This window comes from Tripterygium wilfordii, chromosome 5 (assembly GCF_013401445.1).
Source record: "Tripterygium wilfordii isolate XIE 37 chromosome 5, ASM1340144v1, whole genome shotgun sequence".
Taxonomy (NCBI): domain Eukaryota; kingdom Viridiplantae; phylum Streptophyta; class Magnoliopsida; order Celastrales; family Celastraceae; genus Tripterygium; species Tripterygium wilfordii.
Genome location: NC_052236.1, coordinates 6,001,817 through 6,023,341, shown reverse-complemented (window position 1 = coordinate 6,023,341; position 21,525 = coordinate 6,001,817). Strand labels below are relative to the sequence as shown.

Genomic DNA, 21,525 nt, shown 5'->3' with positions numbered 1-21,525 from the left:
TTTACTGTTCTAAGCAGTCTAACATGCAAGTTTAGCTTTCGTGCAACGTTTCATATGGTAATGATGCCAATAGACCATGTTACATTTCAAAATGCATAAAAACATCAAAACCTCGTCTATGGAGAGAGTTGAGCAATTCCAAAGCATCAAAGTGGGCCGCTGTACTCTATTTAGTGTTCGAAGCAGTCTCAGAGGCTAGTTTAGCTTTCGTGCCACGTTTCATAAGGTAATGATGCCAATAGACAATGTTACGTTTCAAATTGCACAAAACGTCAAAAGCTCGTCCATGGAGAGTGTTTAGCAATTCCAAAGCATCAAAGTGGACCGCTGTACTATATTTAGGGTTTTTAGAAGTCTAACACGCTATGTTAGCTTTCGTGCAATGTGTCATAAGGTAATAATGCCAATAGACCATGTTACATTTCAAATTGTACAAAAACGACAAAAGCTAGTCTATGGAGAGAGTTGAGCAATTCCAAAGCATCAAAGTGGACCACTATACTCTATTTAGTGTTCTAAGAAGTCTAACATGCTAGTTTAGCTTTCGTGTAACGTTTCATAAGCTAATGATCCCAATAGACCATGTTACATTTCAAATTGCATAAAAACACCAAAACCTCATCAATGGAGAGAGTTGAGCAATTCCAAAGCATCAAAGTGGACCATTGTACTCTATTTAGTGTTCTAAGCAGTCTAATAGGCCACATAAGCTTTCGTGCCACGTTTCATAAGGTAATGATGCCAATAGACAATGTTACGTTCCAAATTGCACAAAACGTCAAAAGCTCGTCCATGGAGAAAGTTTAGCAATTCCAAAGCATCAAAGTGGACCGTTGTACTCTATTTAGTGTTCTTAGAAGTCTAACATGCTAGTTTAGCTTTCGTGCCACGTTTCGTAAGGTAACGATGCCAATAGACAATGTTACGTTTCAAATTACACAAAACGTCAAAAGCTCATCTATGGAGAGAGTTTAGCAATTCCAAAGTAACGAAGTGGACCATTGTACGCTATTTAGTGTTCTTAGAAGTCTAACAAGCTAGTTGAGCTTTCGTGCAATGTTTGATAAGGTAATGATGCCAATAGACCATGTTACATTTCAAATTGCACAAAAACGTCAAAAGCTCGTCTATGGAGAGAGTTGAGCAATTCCAAAGCATTAAATTGGACCGTTGAACTCTATTTAGTGTTCTTAGATGTCTAACAGGCTATTTAAGCTTTCGTGCAACGTTTCATAAGGTAATGATGCCAATTGACCTTGCTACGTTTCGAATTGCACAAAAACATCAAAAGCTCTTCTATGGAGATAGTTGAGCAATTCCAAAGCATCAGAGTGGACCGCTGTACTCTATTTAGTGTTCTTAGAAGTCTAACATGCTAGTTTAGCTTTCGTGCAATGTTTCATAAGGTAATGATGCCAATAGACCATGTTACATTTCAAATTGCATAAAAACATCAAAACGTCGTCTATGGAGAGAGTTGAGCAATTCCAAAGCATCAAAGTGGACCGCTGTACTCTATTTAGTGTTCTTAGAAGTCTAACATGCTAGTTTAGCTTTCGTGCAACGTTTCATAAGGTAATGATACCAATAGACCATGTTACATTTCAAATTACGTAAAAACGTCAAAAGCTAGTCTATAGAGAGAGTTGAGCAATTCCAAAGCATCAAAGTGGACCGCTGTACTCTATTTAGTGTTCTAAGCAGTCTAACATGTTAGTTTAGCTTTCGTGCAACGTTTCATAAGGTAATGATGCCAATAGACCATGTTACATTTCAAATTGCATAAAAACATCAAAACCTCGTTGATGGAGAGAGTTGAGCAATTCCAAAGCATCAAAGTGGGCCGTTGTACTCTATTTAGTGTTCTAAGCAGTCTCATAGGCTAGTTTAGCTTTCGTGCCATGTTTCATAAGGTAATGATGCCAATAGACAATGTTACGTTTCAAATTGCACAAAACATCAAAAGCTCGTCCATGGAGAGAGTTTAGCAATTTCAAAGCATCAAAGTGGACCGCTGTACTATCTTTAGGGTTTTTAGAAGTCTAACACGCTAGTTTAGCTTTCGTGCACCGTTTCATAAGGTAATGATACCAATAGACCATGTTACATTTTAAATTGCAAAAAAACGTCAGAAGCTCATCTATGGTGAGAGTTGAGCAATTTCAAAGCATGAAAGTGGACCGCTGTACTCTATTTAGTGTTCTTAGAAGTCTAACATGCTAGTTTAGCTTTCGTACAACGTTTCATAAGGTAATGATACCAATAGACCATGTTACATTTCGAATTGCGCAAAAACATCAAAAGCTAGTCTATGGAGAGAGTTGAGCAATTCCAAAGCATCAAAGTGGACCGCTGTACTCTATTTACTGTTCTAAGTAGTCTAACATGCAAGTTTAGCTTTCGTGCAACCTTTCATAAGGTAATGATGCCAATAGACCATGTTACATTTCAAATTGCATAAAAACATCAAAACCTCGTCTATGGAGAGGGTTGAGCAATTCCAGAGCATCAAAGTGGGCCGCTGTACTCTATTTAGTGTTCTAAGCAGTCTCATAGGCTAGTTTAGCTTTCGTGCCACGTTTCATAAGGTAATGATGCCAATAGACAATGTTATGTTTCAAATTGCACAAAACATCAAAAGCTCGTCCATGGAGAGAGTTTAGCATTTCCAAAGCATTAAAGTGGACCGCTGTACTATATTTAGGGTTTTTAAAAGTCTAACACGCTAGTTTAGCTTTCGTGCAATGTTTCACAAGGTCATAATGCCAATAGACCATGTTACATTTCAAATTGCATAAGAACGTCAAAAGCTAGTCTATGGAGAGAGTTGAGCAATTCCAAAGCATCAAAGTGGACCACTGTACTCTATTTAGTGTTCTAAGCAGTCTAACATGCTACTTTAGCTTTCGTGCAACGTTTCATAAGGTAATGATTCCAATAGACCATGTTACATTTCAAATTGCATAAAAACACCAAAACCTCATCTATGGAGAGAGTTGAGCAATTCCAAAGCATCAAAGTGGACCACTGTACTCTATTTAGTGTTCTAAGCAGTCTAACAGGCCACTTAAGCTTTCGTGCCACGTTTCATAAGGTAATGATGCCAATAGACAATGTTACGTTCCAAATTGCACAAAACGTCAAAAGCTCGTCCATGGAGAGAGTTTAGCAATTCCAAAGCATCAAAGTGGACCGTTGTACTCTATTTAGTGTTCTTAGAAGTCTAACATGCTAGTTTAGCTTTCGTGCCACGTTTCGTAAGGTAACGATGCCAATAGACAATGTTTCATTTCAAATTACACAAAACGTCAAAAGCTCGTCTATGGAGAGAGTTTAGCAATTCCAAAGCATCAAAGTGGACCATTGTACTCTATTTAGTGTTCTTAGAAGTCTAACAAGCTAGTTGGGCTTTCGTGCAATGTTTGATAAGGTAATGATACCAATAGACCATGTTACATTTCAAATTGCGCAAAAACGTGAAAAGCTATTCTATGGGGAGAGTTGAGCAATTCCAAAGCATCAAATTGGACCGCTGAACTCTATTTAGTGTTCTTAGATGTCTAATAGGCTATTTTAGCTTTCGTGCAACGTTTCATAAGTTAATGATGCCAATTGACCTTGCTACGTTCCAAATTACACAAAAACGTCGAAAGCTCTTCTATGGAGATGGTTGAGCAATTCCAAAGCATCAGAGTGGACCGCTGCACTCTATTTAGTGTTCTGAGAAGTCTAACATGCTAGTTTAGCTTTCGTACAATGTTTCATAAGGTAATGATGCCAATAGACCATGTTACATTTCAAATTGCAAACAAACGTCAAAAGCTCATCTATGGAGAGAGTTGAGCAATTCCAAAGCATCAAAGTGGATCTCTGTACTCTATTTAGTGTTCCAAGCAGTCTAACAGGCTAGTTAAGCTTTCGTGCCACGTTTCATAAGGTAATGATGCCAATAGACAATGTTACTTTCCAAATTGCACAAAACATCAAAAGCTCGTCCGTGGAGAGAGTTTAACAATTCCAAAGCATCAAAGTGGACCATTGTACTCTATTTAGTGTTCTTAGAAGTCTAACATGCTAGTTGAGCTTTCGTGCAATGTTTGATAAGGTAATGATGCCAATAGACCATGTTACATTTCAAATTGCGCAAAAACGTCAAAAGGTTGTCTATTGAGAGAGTAGAGCAATTCCAAAGCATCAAATTGGACCGATGTACTCTATTTAGTGTTCTTAGAAGTCTAAAAGGCTAGTTTAGCTTTCGTGCCATGTTTCATAAGCTAATGATGCCAATAGACAATGTTACGTTTCAAATTACATAAAAACGTCAGAAGCTCATCAATGGAGAGAGTTGAGCAATTCCAAAGCATCAGAGTGGACCGCTGCACTCTATTTAGTGTTCTGAGAAGTCTAACATGCTAGTTTAGCTTTCGTACAATGTTTGATAAGGTAATGATGCCAATAGACCATGTTACATTTCAAATTGCATAAAAACATCAAAACCTCGTCTATGGAGAGAGTTGAGCAATTCCAAAGCATCAAAGTGGACCGCTGTACTCTATTTAGTGTTCTAAGCAGTCTCATAGTCTAGTTTAGCTTTCTTGCCACGTTTCATAAGGTAATGATGCCAATAGACAATGTTACGTTTCAAATTGCACAAAACGTCAAAAGCTCATCCATGGAGAGAGTTTAGCAATTCCAAAGCATCAAAGTGGACCGCTATACTCTATTTAGTGTTTTTAGAAGTCTAACATACTAGTTTAACTTTCGTGCAATGTTTCATAAGGTAATGATGCCAATAGATCATGTTACATTTCAAATTGCACAAAAACGTCAAAAGCTTTTCTATGGAGATAGTTGAGCAACTCCAAAGCATCAGAGTGGACCGCTGCACTCTATTTAGTGTTCTTAGAAGTCTAACACGCTAGTTTAGCTTTCGTGCAACGTTTCATAAGGTAATGACAGCAATAGACCATGTTACATTTCAAATTGCGCAAAAACGTCAAAAGCTAGTCTATGGAGAGATTTGAGGAATTCCAAAGCATCAAAGTGGACGTTGTACTCTATTTAATGATCTAAGCAGTCTAACATGCTAGTTTAGCTTTCGTGCAACGTTTCATAAGGTAATGAAGCGAATTGACCATGTTACATTTCAAATTGCATAAAAACATTAAAACCTTGTCTATGGAGAGAGTCGAGCAATTCCAAAGCATCAAAGTGGACCGCCCTACTCTATTTAGTGTCCTAAGCATTCTAACACGCTAGTTTAGCTTTCGTGCCACGTTTCATAAGGCAATGATGGCAATAGACAATGTTACGTTTCAAATTGCACAAAACGTTAAAAGCTCGTCCATGGAGAGAGTTTAGCAATTCCAAAGCATCAAAGTGGACTACTGTACTATATTTAGTGTTCTTAGAAGTCTAACATGCTAGTTTAGCTTTCGTGCAACGTTTCATAAGGTAATGATGCCAATAGACCAGGTTGCATTTCAAATTGCATAAAAACATCAAAACCTCGTCTATGGAGAGAGTTGAGCAATTCCAAAGCATCAAAGTGGACTGTTGTACTCTATTTAGTGTTCTAAGCAGTCTCATAGGCTAGTTTAGCTTTCTTGCCACGTTTCATAAGGTAATGATGCGAATAGATAATGTTCTATTTCAAATTGAACAAAACGTCAAAAGCTCATCCATGGAGAGAGTTTAGCAATTCCAAAGCATCAAAGTGGACCACTGTACTCTATTTAGTGTTTTTAGAAGTCTAACACACTAGTTTAACTTTCGTGCAATGTTTCATAAGGTAATGATGCCAATAGAGCACGTTACATTTCAAATTGCACAAAAACATCAGAAGCAAGTCTATGGAGAGAGTTGAGCAATTCCAAAGCATCAAAGTGGACCACTGTACTCTATTTAGTGTTCTAAGCAGTCTAACATGCTACTTTAGCTTTCGTGCAACGTTTCATAAGCTAATGATCCCAATAGACCATGTTACATTTCAAATTGCATAAAAACAGTAAAACCTCGTCTATGGAGAGAGTTGAGCAATTCCAAATCATCAAAGTGGACCGCTGTACTCTATTTACTGTTCTAAGCAGTCTAACATGCAAGTTTAGCTTTCGTGCAACCTTTCATAAGGTAATGATGCCAATAGACCATGTTACATTTCATATTGCATAAAAACATCAAAACCTCGTCTATGGAGAGAGTTGAGCAATTCCAGAGCATCTAAGTGGGCCACTGTACTCTATTTAGTGTTCTAAGCAGTCTCATAGGCTAGTTTAGCTTTCGTGCCACGTTTCATAAGGTAATGATGCCAATAGACAATGTTATGTTTCAAATTGCACAAAACATCAAAAGCTCGTCCATGGAGAGAGTTTAGCATTTCCAAAGCATTAAAGTGGACCGCTGTACTATATTTAGGGTTTTTAAAAGTCTAACACGCTAGTTTAGCTTTCGTGCAATTTTTCATAAGGTCATAATGCCAATAGACCATGTTACATTTCAAATTGCATAAGAACGTCAAAAGCTAGTCTATGGAGAGAGTTGAGCAATTCCAAAGCATCAAAGTGGACCACTGTACTCTATTTAGTGTTCTAAACAGTCTAACATGCTACTTTATCTTTCGTGCAACGTTTCATAAGGTAATGATTCCAATAGACCATGTTACATTTAAAATTGCATAAAAACACCAAAACCTCATCTATGGAGAGAGTTGAGCAATTCCAAAGCATCAAAGTGGACCGTTGTACTCTATTTAGTGTTCTAAGCAGTCTAACAGGCCACTTAAGCTTTCGTGCCACGTTTCATAAGGTAATGATGCCAATAGACAATGTTACGTTCCAAATAGCACAAAACGTCAAAAGCTCGTCCATGGAGAGAGTTTAGCAATTCCAAAGCATCAAAGTGGACCGTAGTACTCTATTTAGTGTTCTTAGAAGTCTAACATGCTAGTTTAGCTTTCGTGCCACGTTTCGTAAGGTAACGATGCCAATAGACAATGTTTCATTTCAAATTACACAAAACGTCAAAAGCTCGTCTATGGATAGAGTTTAGCAATTCCAAAGCATCAAAGTGGACCATTGTACTCTATTTAGTGTTCTTAGAAGTCTAACAAGCTAGTTGAGCTTTCGTGCAATGTTTGATAAGGTAATGATACCAATAGACCATGTTACATTTCAAATTGCGCAAAAATGTGAAAAGCTCTTCTATGGAGAGAGTTGAGTAATTCCAAAGCATCAAATTGGACCGCTGAACTCTATTTAGTGTTCTTAGATGTCTAATAGGCTATTTTAGCTTTCGTGCAACGTTTGATAAGGTAATGATGCCAATTGACCTTGCTACGTTTCAAATTACACAAAAACGTCAAAAGCTCTTCTATGGAGATAGTTGAGCAATTCCAAAGCATCAGAGTGGACCGCTGCACTCTATTTAGTGTTCTGAGAAGTTTAACACGCTAGTTTAGCTTTCGTACAATGTTTCATAAGGTAATGATGCCAATAGACCATGTTACATTTCAAATTGCAAACAAACGTCAAAAGCTCATCTATGGAGAGAGTTGAGCAATTCCAAAGCATCAAAGTGGATCTCTGTACTCTATTTAGTGTTCTAAGCAGTCTAACAGGCTAGTTAAGCTTTCGTGCCACGTTTCATAAGGTAATGATGCCAATAGACAATGTTACTTTCCAAATTGCACAAAACATCAAAAGCTCGTCCGTGGAGAGAGTTTAGCAATTCCAAAGCATCAAAGTGGACCATTGTACTCTATTTAGTGTTCTTAGAAGTCTAACATGCTAGTTGAGCTTTCGTGCAATGTTTGATAAGGTAACGATGCCAATACACCATGTTACATTTCAAATTGCGCAAAAACGTCAAAAGGTTGTCTATTGAGAGAGTAGAGCAATTCCAAAGCATCAAATTGGACCGATGTACTCTATTTAGTGTTCTTAGAAGTCTAAAAGGCTAGTTTAGCTTTCGTGCCATGTTTCATAAGCTAATGATGCCAATAGACAATGTTACGTTTCAAATTACATAAAAACGTCAGAAGCTCATCAATGGAGAGAGTTGAGAATTCCAAAGTATCAAAGTCGACCGCTGTACTCTATTTAGTCTTCTTAGAAGTCTAACATGCTAGTTTAGCTTTCGTGCAACGTTTCATAAGGTAATGACACCAATAGACCATATTACATTTCAAATTGCGTAAAAACATCAAAACCTCGTCGATGGAGAGAGTCGAGCAAATCCAAAGCATCAAAATGGACCGTTGTACTCTATTTAGTGTTCTAAGCTGTCTAACAGGCTAGTTTAGCTTTCATGCAACTTTTCATAAGGTAATGATCCCAATAGACCATGTTACATTTCAAATTGCATAAAAACACCAAAACCTCGTCTATGGAGAGAGTGGAGCAATTCCAAAGCATCAAAGTGGACCGTTGTACTCTATTTAGTGTTCTTAGAAGTCTAACATTCTAGTTTAGCTTTCGTGCAACGTTTCATAATGTAATGATGCCAATAGAGCAGGTTGCATTTCAAATTGCATAAAAACATCAAAACCTCGTCTATGGAGAGAGTTGAGCAATTCCAAAGCATCAAAGTGGACCGCTGTACTCTATTTAGTGTTCTAAGCAGTCTCATAGTCTAGTTTAGCTTTCTTGCCACGTTTCATAAGGTAATGATGCCAATAGACAATGTTACGTTTCAAATTGCACAAAACGTCAAAAGCTCATCCATGGAGAGAGTTTAGCAATTCCAAAGCATCAAAGTGGACCACTATACTCTATTTAGTGTTTTTAGAAGTCTAACATACTAGTTTAACTTTCGTGCAATATTTCATAAGGTAATGATGCCAATAGATCATGTTACATTTCAAATTGCACAAAAACGTCAAAAGCTTTTCTATGGAGATAGTTGAGCAACTCCAAAGCATCAGAGTGGACCGCTGCACTCTATTTAGTGTTCTTAGAAGTCTAACACGCTAGTTTAGCTTTCGTGCAACGTTTCATAAGGTAATGACAGCAATAGACCATGTTACATTTCAAATTGCGCAAAAACGTCAAAAGCTAGTCGATGGAGAGATTTGAGGAATTCCAAAGCATCAAAGTGGACCGTTGTACTCTATTTAATGATCTAAGCAGTCTAACATGCTAGTTTAGCTTTCGTGCAACGTTTCATAAGGTAATGAAGCGAATTGACCATGTTACATTTCAAATTGCATAAAAACATTAAAACCTTGTCTATGGAGAGAGTCGAGCAATTCCAAAGCATCAAAGTGGACCGCCCTACTCTATTTAGTGTCCTAAGCATTCTAACACGCTAGTTTAGCTTTCGTGCCACGTTTCATAAGGCAATGATGGCAATAGACAATGTTACATTTCAAATTGCACAAAACGTTAAAAGCTCGTCCATGGAGAGAGTTTAGCAATTCCAAAGCATCAAAGTGGACTACTGTACTCTATTTAGTGTTCTTAGAAGTCTAACATGCTAGTTTAGCTTTCGTGCAACGTTTCATAAGGTAATGATGCCAATAGACCAGGTTGCATTTCAAATTGCATAAAAACATCAAAACCTCGTCTATGGAGAGAGTTGAGCAATTCCAAAGCATCAAAGTGGACTGTTGTACTCTATTTAGTGTTCTAAGCAGTCTCATAGGCTAGTTTAGCTTTCTTGCCACGTTTCATAAGGTAATGATGCGAATAGATAATGTTATATTTCAAATTGCACAAAACGTCAAAAGCTCATCCATGGAGAGAGTTTAGCAATTCCAAAGCATCAAAGTGGACCACTGTACTCTATTTAGTGTTTTTAGAAGTCTAACACACTAGTTTAACTTTCGTGCAATGTTTCATAAGGTAATGATGCCAATAGAGCATGTTACATTTCAAATTGCACAAAAACATCAAAAGCAAGTCTATGGAGAGAGTTGAGCAATTCCAAATCATCAAAGTGGATCGTTGTACTCTATTTAGTGTTCTAAGCAGTCTAACATGCTAGTTTAGCTTTCGTGCAACGTTTCATAAGCTAATGATCCCAATAGACCATGTTACATTTCAAATTGCATAAAAACAGTAAAACCTCGTCTATGGAGAGAGTTGAGCAATTCCAAAGCATCAAAGTGGATCACTGTACTCTATTTAGTGTTCTAAGCAGTCTAACAGGCTAGTTAAGCTTTCGTGCCACGTTTCATAAGGTAATGATGCCGATAGACAATGTTACTTTCCAAATTGCACAAAACGTCAAAAGCTCGTCCATGGAGAGAGTTTAGCAATTCCAAAGCATCAAAGTGGACCGTTGTACTCTATTTAGTGTTCTTAGAAGTCTAACATGCTAGTTTAGCTTTCCTGCCACGTTTCGTAAGGTAACGATGCCAATAGACAATGTTACGTTTCAAATTACACAAAACGTCAAAAGCTCGTTTATGGGGAAAGTTTAGCAATTCCAAAGCATCAAAGTGGACCATTGTACTCTATTTAGTGTTCTTAGAAGTCTAAGATGCTAGTTGAGCTTTCGTGCAAAGTTTGATAAGGTAATGATGCCAATAGACCATGTTACATTTCAAATTGCGCAAAAACATCAAAAGGTTGTCTATTGAGAGAGTTGAGCAATTCCAAAGCATCAAATTGGACCTCTGTACTCTATTTAGTGTTCTTAGATGTCTAACAGGCTATTTTAGCTTTCGTGCAATGTTTCATAAGGTAATGATGCCAGTAGACCTTGTTACGTTTCAAATTACAGAAAAACATCAAAAGCTAGTCGATGAAGAGAGTAGAGCAATTCCAAAGCATCAATGTGGACCGCTGTACTCTATTTACTGTTCTTAGAAGTCTAACAGGCTAGTTTAGCTTTCGTGCCATATTTCATAAGCTAATGATGCCAATAGACAATGTTACGTTTCAAATTGCATAAAAACGTCAGAAGCTCGTCAATGGAGAGAGTTGAGCAATTCCAAAGCATCAAAGTGGACCGCTGTACTCTATTTAGTGTTCTTAGAAGTCTAACATGCTAGTTTAGCTTTCGTGCAACGTTTCATAAGGTAATGACAGCAATAGACCATGTTACATTTCAAATTGCAAAAAATCGTCAAAAGCTAGTCTATGGAGAGAGTGGAGCAATTCCAAAGCATCAAAGTGGACTGTTGTGCTCTATTTAGTGTTCTTAGAAGTCTAACATGCTAGTTTAGCTTTCGTGCAATGTTTCATAAGGTAATGATGCCAATAGACCATGTTACATTTCAAATTGCAAAAAAAGTCAAAAGGTCTTCTATGGAGATAGTTGAGCAATTCCAAAACAACAGAGTGGACCGCTGCACACTATTTAGTGTTCTTAGAAGTCTAACACGCTAGTTTAGCTTTCGTGCAATGTTTCATAAGGTAATGATGCCAATAGACCATGTTACATTTCAAATTGCAAATAAACGTGAAAAGCTTATCTATGGACTGAGTTGAGCAATTCCAAAGCATCAAAGTGGACCGCTGTACTCTATTTAGTGTTCTTAGAAGTCTAACAGGCTAGTTTAGCTTTCGTGCCATGTTTCATAAGGTAATGATGCCAATAGACAATGTTACGTTTCAAATTGCATAAAAACGTCAGAAGCTCATCAATGGAGAGAGTTGAGCAATTCCAAAGCGTCAAAGTGGACCACTGTACTCTATTTAGTGTTCTTAGAAGTCTAACATGCTAGTTTAGCTTTCGTGCAATGTTTCATAAGGTAATGATGCCAATAGACCATGTTACATTTCAAATTGCAAAAAAACGTCGAAAGTTCTTCTAGGGAGATAGTTGAGCAATTCCAAAGCATCAGAGTGGACCGCTGCACTCTATTTAGTGTTCTTAGAAGTCTAACACGCTAGTTTAGCTTTCGTGCAATGTTTCATAAGGTAATGATGCCAATAGGCCATGTTGCATTTCAAATTGCAAATAAACGTCAAAAGCTCATCTATAGAGAGAGTTGAGCAATTCCAAAGTATCAAAGTGGACCGCTGTACTCTATTTAGTGTTCTTAGAAGTCTAATATGCTAGTTTAGCTTTCGTGCAACGTTTCATAAGGTAATGACAGCAATAGACCATGTTATATTTCCAATTGCGCAAAATCGTCAAAAGCTAGTCTATGGAGAGAGTGGAGCAATTTCAAAGCATCAAAGTGGACCATTGTACTCTATTTAGTGTTCTTAGAAGTCTAACATGCTAGTTTAGCTTTCGTGCAATGTTTCATAAGGTAAGGATGCCAATAGACCATGTTACATTTCAAATTGCAAAAAAACGTCAAAAGCTCTTCTATGGGGATAGTTGAGCAATTCCAAAGCATTAGAGTGGACCGCTGCACTCTATTTAGTGTTCTTAGAAGTCTAACATGCTAGTTTAGCTTTCGTGCAATGTTTCATAAGGTAATGATGCCAATAGACCATGTTACATTTCAAATTGCAAATAAACGTCAAAAGCTCATCTATGGAGAGAGTTGAGCAATTCCAAAGCATTAGAGTGTACCGCTGCACTCTAGTTAGTGTTCTTAGAAGTCTAAGATGCTAGTTTAGCTTTCGTGCAACGTTTCATAAGGTAATGACAGCAATAGACCACGTTACATTTCAAATTGCGCAAAATCGTCAAAAGCTAGTCTATGGAGAGAGTGGAGCAATTCCAAAGCATCAAAGTGGACCGTTGTACTCTATTTAGTGTTCTTAGAAGTCTGACATGCTAGTTGAGCTTTCGTGCAATGTTTGATAAGGTAATGTTGCCAATAGGCCATGTTACATTTCAAATTGTGCAAAAACGTCAAAAGGTCGTCTATGGATAGAGTTGAGCAATTCCAAAGCATTAAATTGGACCGTTGTACTCTATTTAGTGTTCTTAGATGTCTAACAGGCTATTTTTGTAATATCCCGTATTTTGTGGGTCCGTTAAGACGGATAAGTGTCCTTAGTTGTAATATCCATTGAGCTACATGGTGTTGTAGAGGTTATAATTGTAAACTTAGAAATATTAAAATAAAAATGGATTTAGTCATAAGTATTTTCAATAGAATACACAATGGCAGAATCGTGAATATATAAGTGGCAGAATAGTAAATAATGAGAAGTAAATGTCATAATAGTCTTAAAAAAAAATTAAAAAAAAAAAAAAAAACCTAAATCTACAGTGCACGACCGGACCCTCCCTACCCTCTTTTCTTCTATTGTTCTTTTATTCTCAATTTTCTGTGCGGCTGTGCTCTCTCCTCTCCACTGCAACCACAAGTTCCAACATCACCACCCACTCAAGTCACCGACCAGCCATCTTCTTTCCGTAAGAAACCACCCACAAACCTTATTTACTGCAATGATTTCCAAACCAAGAGACTTTCTTTGATACTTTTTGGATTGGCAACAAAAGGGTAATTTGACACTTAAATCTCTTTCTTTTTGTCTATTAGGAATTATTTTGAAGGTCTCTACAGTTGGTAAGATCTATAATCCCATTAGATACAAGTTTAGTTGAAAAAATTGTTAGAATACAATTTTAGGGTATGATAAATTAAGTCATGATATGTTAATTTTCATTAGGATGGCTCATTGGATAGTACTTGACGCGTGTTGCTTAAGCTTGTAAAGTTTGTGTCCACAAGAGGTAGGGAAACTACCACCCTCTCTAATAATTCTTTGTATATCTTGTATTTAATCCTTTTAGGAAAATTTCTATTCTCTTTAATAATTTCTTTTATGCTTTGTATTGAATCATTGTAGGAACCTCCTATATTCTTAAATTCCTTGTTCCTACAATTGTTTGATTGTTGTCCATGGATAATTGTTGGCCTCTATTATTCTTTGTCTTCCTCCATGGATATGTTGTTGTGGCCTAAGTCATTGTGTGGGTTTAGACCGTGTTGTATCCATCATGTTTGACTATGAATTTTCATAACAAAGATATTGCATAAATACTTTTATTTGCATCAAATTCTTTTAATGCATTAAAGAGAAAAAAATTGTAAATTTATTCAAAACCTATAATTTGCATATTTTACACTCTTGTGGAGTTCAATGGATGAGGGGTCGGGAGTGACGCCGGGGCTTTGGCCTGGACATTGTGCGACTCCTAGGAGGATCCCGAGTTTATTGGACCGCAAGATGGGATTTTGGAAATTTGTATTGTAAACTGTTTTGGGTACAACCCAGTTGTACTGTTGTTGTTGTTAAAGTAAGTTTTTGTAATGATATAAAAATTATATCAGTTGTAAATGTTTGACTGTATTGTAATATGGCCTATATTGAGCCAAGTTTTGTGGACAATTGTTGGTTGTGTTGTTCTTGTATCACATTGTTCGGTGTGGGGTGTACAACCCACTACCGGTTTAGGTGTCCGGATATCCTTGTTGTTTGGGGAGTACACTTTCCTTAAATGGATCCTCCCTTATGTGTGATTGTGACCTTACGTGTACTTGTATACACTTGGTCAACGAGTGCTTCGGCATTCGGTGTGCCTCAATTATTCCACTTGTTGTTTTAAATACATACAATATTTTAAATGTATATATATGTTGTAAATTGCATTCATTGATGCATATTGGATATTGTACCTTGTAACCATTTATCCATATTCATTGTTGTTATGTGTCATGTTTATACTCTCTTGGCACTTTGAGCGCTGTAAATCTTTATAGGGGCCCGAATCTAGTACAGTTCCTTCTGGTATTGTATTTTTATACCTCGTTGTTTATCGTTCTATTTTTATTTCCCTACTGGGCCTTTCGCTCATGCCTTCTTTTCTTTCTTTTCATTTTCCCCCCCTCAGGTTAGGAAATGTTCAGGATCGACTGCCGGAGGCGTGACAGTGCGGTGTAGCCCATGTTTATTAGATATCTGTTTCCTTACCTTTATTTAGGATTGTTAGACATTTTAAATTGTTGAATTTTATTTATGACTCAGTCACCTTCGACTTGAGTTGTTGTTTAGTTTCCGTTGTGATATTGACCACTAAGGTCTAGCATTCTGATTAAGTGGTTGTTTTATTGCATCTGCTTGATGTGGACCGTTGGGGTCTTAATTACTATAGTAGTATTGGATTATGTTTCTGGAGGCTTAATGCCATTGGAGTCCTCTTTAGGATAATTGTCGCTGGCTGTGCAGGTTGGCGCTCATTGTACTACAATGTTGCGTCATGTCTGTCGAATTTTGTTTGTGTGTTTTTCATCTCACGACCCCACCCGAAACGGGGCGTGACAACTTGGTATCAGAGGTTTAGGTCCTAGTGTCCTAACCTTGTGTGTCTATGGGCTACACTGTGCGTCTCCGCAGTCGACAAGTAAGTTTTGTTTTCAATGTTAGTCTTGTAGTTGGAAATACTGACATTATAATTGTTCTGATATTTATGTTCTTTGAGGTAGATATAAGTTCTTGTTTGTGATATAATTGTAGTTGTCTGTTGTTAGCTTGTTATGCCATGTTTGTATGTTAAATACACATTGAATTTGACTAAAGATCTTTGTGTGCAATTAATGTTAGAGGTTAGAATGATGCACTTGATTTGTGTGTATAGTTAATGTTAGTGGTTTAGATAATGCACATCAAAATGGTTCATCAGAAAAACTTGTTTTGGTGGTGTGTTGAACAAGGAAGTGTTCTCGACACTCCTTGGTTAATGACATCCAAATTAATAGTAATCTTTCTCGATGAAAAAGGTTGTATGTTATGTGTCTTGATTGATAAGTATGTGTCTTACTAAAAGAATGGTAAATTGATAATTTTGGGTACTTAATGACGTCACAAAACGTGTTGAACTTAAGATTCTAGAGTTTTGTTGAGCCTTCGTAGTAACTAAGAAGTATGGGAAAGTTTTAGTTTAAAATTGAAGTTGTGTTATCCCAAAATTAAGAACATTGGGTATGTAGTGTGTAGAGTTCCTATTGAGCTATGTAGTAAAAATCCTAGTGAAGTTGGAAAGGAAATTGTCGGAAAGGTTGGCACTTTAAATATATAAGTTCGAGTTTTCTAGTGGTTGAAAAATGGAAAAAAATGTATTGTGAAATCCTTGGTGGATTATTTGAACCTACTAAGATCTAAGTATAAGTCAGTAACTCTTATTGAGAGTCACTTCCCAATGAATGATGTTAGTGAGAATTTAAGAAATTTTAAAGATCACTAAGTTTTGTGGATTTTGTTGCATGTCATTAATGGTTAAAGAGAATTTTTCAATATTTGAAGTAAATTCATGAGTGTTGGGTGTTGTGATGATAAATGGAGTTGTTTAGAGATTAATGCACTTTATGTTAAAGGAATGATCTTAATTGAAATGGAGTAAATGTCTAAGTAATGGTATGATGTTCTTGATTAATGATACCTCATGAGATGTTAATGTTAAGATGTTCGTGGAAAATATGACCAAGTGACGATCTTGTAAATCAATGTGTTTAATGATGAAAGTGTAGTTGTGGAAATGCTAGAAGCATATTGGAGTTTTTAGATATACATGAATCATTATATCTTGAACTTTGTGCGAAATTGTTGCGTAAGTTGCTAATCTGGTGAAATATGAGATGTTAATACAAAATCAAATAAATTGTTGAAGTTGTCCACTTGTGAATGAATGTTAAAGGAAAATTTGAATACTAGTGAAGTTGTAACGGTATCGTGTATAGTGAAGTTGAAAATTGGTATGGTGAATCTAAAAGGTAAGGTGGATGATATGAAACATATATATTGGGTTCAGATTAATTTTGACGATCATCTTGATTATTATGGGAGACAGGTATATTTATGGTTGCTTACAACTTTTTGGTAATTGGTGCTAGTTAGAAATTAGTGTAAGTTCTCAAGTTTGTTTTGGAGACATGGTTACTCAATTAGGTGAATTTATAAATTAATTATTTAAGTGATATTTGTGATGTCATGATTGGAGTAGGATAGTTACGGTGTATCAAATATCTTTTTAAAGGATAGTTGATTCTAAAGGTTTGATTGGTGAATGGTGATCCTATTGTAGTTAAGGTTGGGTGATTTTGATGTTTTGACTAAACTAAAAATTCCTTTGTGGATGATATATTATTTGGTGGACTTTTGGATTTTAATAGTACGGGTGCACGATGATTTATTTTTCTATAAAAAGGTAGATAGAATGAATATTACACAGGGTATTTTATTGTGGGTTATAATGATGACGATTATATTATGAATATGATTCAAATAGTTAACGAATGTTATAAGGACATAATTATGTTGGTTAAGTAATATGAATTGAGTGAACAAAGTAAAGTTTCATGGTTAGATAATCTCTAAAGAAGGAGGTAGACTCTTCTAAAGTTGAAGCTGTTTTTAAATGGAAACAATCAAAGAATATAGTAAAGGGGACAAGCTATTTAAAGCTAAAGTTGTGATCAGCTATTAAATACTAATATTCCTTTTCGTGTTGTAAGTGTTTGGCAAGTTTGTTGCCTACTATCTTGTATTCAAGTTGCATCCAATTCTCGATGCGTTGATAAAGTAGTCTATGAAATGATAATGTGTGAAATTGATCAGGATTTGACTAAGGATTATATTTTTGAATTTTTTTATTTATTTGAAACATGTGGTAATACTCCAATGAATTAGTGTTGAGGTGTTTTAAGAATTGGCTACATTTTGCCAATCAATGGTCTTTCTTTTCTTTCTGTATATATATTATAGTTTTCTTTGACACGCTTTACTTTTAGAATGTATTCATGAGATAGAGAAGTTTTAGAGTAGCTATTTTGAGTCATATCTTGCAAATCCATGTATGATAATAACTAATAAGGGTGAAAATTATTCCTAAGCTATATTTTCCTTCACCCTTTTATAGATCAGAAGACAAATTTTTGAAGTCATTTATATTTTTTCTCCTTCTTCGTTATTATTGAAGCAACATAGGGACAAATTTGTTTAATAGATTGTATCATAACATGTCAATAATGCACCTAACACATGATATCTAAAATCTTTCCTGATATACTCTTTGATGATGGAGAATATGACTATATGTATATAAAGATTTAGTTTGCTGCATAAGTAAAAGAATTAATATCTATCAACAGGATAGTTTATGATCAGATGAGGTTTAAATTTACTATTCCAAGTTTGTTGTAAAAGTAGTATACTAGTATCTCTGTATTAGTATGATTGCGTGCATGTTTGTAAATGTGTCCTTTGATGGCGTCAAATGTACTAAAGTAATTAACCATGTGGCATGTAGCCTATTTGTATTAAGTGTCAGAGATTTTATCAGTTCTATTATAACTAGGTGTAGCTTTTATGTGATAAGAAGAAAATTGTTTGTATTTACCCCTTTGACTGTAACAGTTGGAAACTTTCTCATCTTGTTAATTGTGGAAAATTACTTGAGCACTGTTTGGCACATTTGTTGACTAAGTTTGACATGTCAATTTGTTTATTTTATTGATAAGATTGTTAATTCTGTGAACTTTTCCTTTAAGCTAATAAGATATATCATGTCATGCTATAATTGGTTATAGATTGTCGAAATTTTGTATTTTACTGCGTTCCATGGTCTACTAATAAGTATGACTTACGTTAAATAACAGAAATTATCCTGTTAATTTTTTCTAGTATTGTGGTAATTTTATGTGGAACTAGTTTATATTGACTTCACAAAAGTTCTGTCTGTTCTTCTTGAAATTGGAATTGAACTTGTATGTATTGGAAGTGGTTAATGGTTTTCGGCCTAGCTGACTAGTTTACAAATTATTAAGTGTACATGATTTCTAATCCCATAGTGGATTTACTTAATTATTTGTTTCTCTATACTTGATCGATTCTGAGAATAACTCGTATTGGCATTGGATCTTTTGAGTAGGATTCATTGTAGAATTTCTCTTGTAACATTTTTTCTTGAGGTTGAAGTTTGTGATAGCATGGACGCGTGTCTAGTGTTTCATGGTAAATTAGAAATAACTAATACTATGAGTAAACTAGTAGTTTCTTAGTAAAATTTCGAGGACGAAATTTTGTTTAGAGGGGCAGAATGTTACACCCCAAGAGTCTGTAGTTTTTGTGTGTGTGAATTCTTTGGTAGTATACATGTTATGTGCTATTACTTGCAGCCATTTAAGTTTGACGAGTGGTATAAATTTCGGGGACGAAATTTTTGTCTAGTGGGGGAGAATGTAACACCCCAAGTATTTGCAATTTTTATATATTTTTTGAACTGTTGACTAGTGAACATATGGTGTTATGTAGTGTTACTTACAAGTATTTAAGTTTAGATAGTTGTATAAATTTCGAGGATGAAATTTTTGTGAAGTGGGGAAGGATGTAATATCCCGTATTTTGTGGGTCCGTTAAAACGGATAAGTGTCCTTAGTAGTAATATTCATTGAGCTACATGGTGTTGTAGAGGTTATAATTGTAAACTTAGAAATATTAAAATAAAAATGGATTTAGTCATAAGTATTTTCAATAGAATACACAATGGCAGAATCGTGATTATATAAGTGGCAGAATAGTAAATAATGAGAAGTAAATGTCATAATAGTCTTAAAAAAAAAAAAAACCTAAATCTACAGTGCACGACCGGACCCTCCCTACCCTCTTTTCTTCAATTGTTCTTTTATTCTCAATTTTCTGTGCGGCCGTGCTCTCTCCTCGCCACTGCAACCACAAGTTCCAACATCACCACCCACTCAAGTCACCGGCCAGCCATCTTCTTTCCGTAAGAAACCACCCACAAACCTTATTTACTGTAATGATTTCCAAACCAAGAGACTTTCTTTGATACTTTTTGGATTGGCAACAAAAGGGTAATTTGACACCTAAATCTCTTTCTTTTTGTCTATTAGGAATTATTTTGAAGGTCTCTACAGTTGGTAAAATCTATAATCCCATTAGATACAAGTTTAGTTGAAAAAATTGTTAGAATACAATTTTAGGGTATTTGAACCAATTTGGGGCTTTCGTTAAATTGATGCTATCCTTGATAAATTAAGTCATGATATGTTAAATTTTCATTAGGTTGGCTCATTGGATAATACTTGACGCGTGTTGCTTAAGCTTGTAAAGTTTGTGTCTACAAGAGGTAGGGAAACTACCACCTTCTCTAATAATTCTTTGTATATCTTGTATTTAATCCTTTTAGGAAAATTTCTATTCTCTTTAATAATTTCTTTTATGCTTTGTATTGAATCATTGTAGGAACCTCCTATATTCTTAAATTCCTTGTTCCTACAATTGTTTGATTGTTGTCCATGGATAATTGTTGGCCTCTATTTTTCTTTGTCTTCCTCCATGGATATGTTGTTGTGGCCTAAGCCATTGTGTGGGTTTAGACCGTCTTGCATCCATCATGTTTGACTATGAATTTTCATAACAAAGATATTGCATAAATACTTTTATTTGCATCAAATTCTTTTAATGCATTAAAGAGAAAAAAATTGTAAATTTATTCAAAACCAATAATTTACATATTTTACACCCTTGTGGAGTTCAATGGATGAGGGGTCGGGAGTGACGCCGGGGCTTTGGCCTGGATGTTGTGCGACTCCTAGGAGGATCCCGAGTTTATTGGACCGCAAGATGGGATTTTGGAAATTTGTATTGTAAACTGTTTTGCGTACAACCCAGTTGTACTATTGTTGTTGTTAAAGTAAGTTTTTGTAATGATATAAAAATTATATCAGTTGTAAATGTTTGACTGTATTGTAATATGGCATATATTGAGCCAAGTTTTGTGGACAATTGTTGGTTGTGTTGTTCTTGTATCACATTGTTCGGTGTGGGGTGTACAACCCACTACCGGTTTAGGTGTCCGGATATCCTTGTTGTTTGGGGAGTACACTTTCCTTAAATGGATCCTCCCTTGTGTGTGATTGTGACCTTACGTGTACTTGTATACACTTGGTCAACGAGTGCTTCGGCATTCGGTGTGCCTCAATTGTTCCACTTGTTGTTTTAAATATATACAATATTTTAAATGTATATATATGTTGTAAATTGCATTCATTGATGCATATTGGATATTGTAAATTGTTCCACTTGTTGTTTTAAATATATACAATATTTTAAATGTATATATATGTTGTAAATTGCATTCATTGATGCATATTGGATATTGTACCTTGTAACCATTTATCCATATTCATTGTTGTTATGTGTCATGTTTATACTCTCTTGGCACTTTGAGCACTGTAAATCTTTATAGGGGCCCGAATCTAGTACGGTTCCTTCTAGTATTGTATTTCTATACCTCGTTGTTTATCGTTCTATTTTTATTTCCCTACTGGGCCTTTCGCTCATGCCTTCTTTTCTTTCTTTTCATTTCCCCCCCCCCTAAGGTTAGGAAATGTTCAGGATCGACTGCCGAAGGCGTGACAGTGCGGTGTAGCCCATGTATATTAGATGTCTGTTTCCTTACCTTTATTTAGGATTGTTAGACATTTTAAATTGTTGAATTTTATTTATGAGTCAGTCACCTTCGACTTGAGTTGTTGTTTTGTTTCCGCTGTGATATTGACCACTAAGGTCTAGCATTTTGATTTAAGTGGTTGTTTTATTGCATCTGCTTGATGTGGACCGTTGCAGTCTTAATTACTATAGTAGTACTGGA

The 21,525-nt window shown here is 35.8% G+C and overlaps 1 long non-coding RNA gene across 1 annotated transcript; it reads left to right on the top strand.

The window, feature by feature from the left end:
- Window positions 1–19,482: 19,482 nt before the first annotated feature.
- Window positions 19,483–21,320, top strand: LOC119998993. The gene is made up of 3 exons (XR_005468324.1): window positions 19,483–19,723; window positions 19,935–19,998; window positions 21,254–21,320. It is a non-coding gene; the product is annotated as an uncharacterized LOC119998993 (long non-coding RNA).
- Window positions 21,321–21,525: the final 205 nt, after the last annotated feature.